At 33.5% G+C, this 1,303-nt stretch overlaps 1 non-coding gene across 1 annotated transcript; it reads left to right on the top strand.

Moving 5' to 3' along the window:
- Positions 1-583: 583 nt before the first annotated feature.
- Positions 584-689, top strand: LOC121974007. The gene has a single exon (XR_006109895.1). It is a non-coding gene; the product is annotated as a small nucleolar RNA R71 (small nucleolar RNA).
- Positions 690-1,303: the final 614 nt, after the last annotated feature.

The raw sequence follows: 1,303 nt of genomic DNA, 5'->3' as shown, positions 1-1,303 counted from the left end.
TTTCTCTTAATCCTTTGTAGAAACTATAAAAGGAAAGATTTAATTTTTAAACTCTCTTTTAAATCATGGCTTCCACAAAAGGAAAGATTTTTAAAAAATAAAATCCTTTTAATTTTATTGTGGCCAGTCACCACCTAAGCTTGGGTTCAAGCTAGGGTCGGCCACCTAAGTAAACCAACTCACCTTGGTTTGGCTGGCCCTAGCTTAGGCTCTAAGCTAGGCTTGGCCAACCACCTGAAGGTGGGTATAGGTAGGTATAATACTTTATAAATAAGAGGCTATGATAGGGACTGAGAGGAGGAATTGGTTTTGATCTCCCGATGGACTTGAGCTTCCCGTTGTTGGTTGGTCCTAGGAAGATCGTACCAGTTCCACTGTACAAAATTTTGTACAAGTGTCGAACCTTTCCTAACAACCTATTGTGTTCTTTAGAAATTAAATTTGGAATCACAAACGGAACTTAACATTATAAATGTAGACATATAACCAATGTGATTCTTTATTTTAAAATAAATATTTACAAAAAACTAGGCTTTTAGTATACACTCTAACAGAATATATATACAGAGTTAACCATTTTTCCAAGCTATGATGAGGGCACTGTCTTTGTAGACTCTTGAATCTGTCTCATGCTTCAAATAATGATTCTCTATCTGCTTGAGCGAAATTTATGATACAATTCCTCATGTAAACTATTTTGCTTGGAGGGAAAAAGTGATTTAGAAATTGTTGCTCCAATTGTTCCCAACTCGTAATACTTTGAGGACGGAAGGAATATAACCAAGTCCTTTCTTTATCCTTGATACAGAAAGGAAATGCCATCAATCAAATTGCATCTGCTGATACTCTTTCATAGTTCACCATATCACAAACCTCTAGAAATGTCTCAAGGTGCAAATAAAGATTTTTAGATACTTCTCCCCTAAATTTGTGACCTTTTATCATAGCAATTAACTCTGAGTCTAGTTGAAAACTTTCTTCTTCAATATGAGGTTGCATAATGAGAGACATAAATCTTACAGTAATGGGTGCAGAAATTTCTCTTAAAGGATTGCTTGACATGTTAGTGCTCATGGATATCTAAACAAAATTTTTGAGAGATAAAATAAAAATGCAGAATTAAGAGGAAGAAAGAAAATGCCGAAACTAAGAAAATAAAAAAATTGAACTTTAAAATACTAACAAAAAGTAAATGTAGAATTTAACTTGTTCTATGGCGCCAAAAACTTGTTACGAATCGCAAGTGTACAGTTTTATTTTAGTAATAAAAAGATATCAAACTCATAGGGACTGTTGATTAAAT

The sequence above is a fragment of the Zingiber officinale genome, chromosome 4A, assembly GCF_018446385.1.
Source record: "Zingiber officinale cultivar Zhangliang chromosome 4A, Zo_v1.1, whole genome shotgun sequence".
Classification (NCBI taxonomy): Eukaryota; Viridiplantae; Streptophyta; class Magnoliopsida; order Zingiberales; family Zingiberaceae; genus Zingiber; species Zingiber officinale.
The sequence above is the reverse complement of the archived record's forward strand: the minus strand, read 5'-3'. Positions and strand labels throughout refer to the sequence as shown.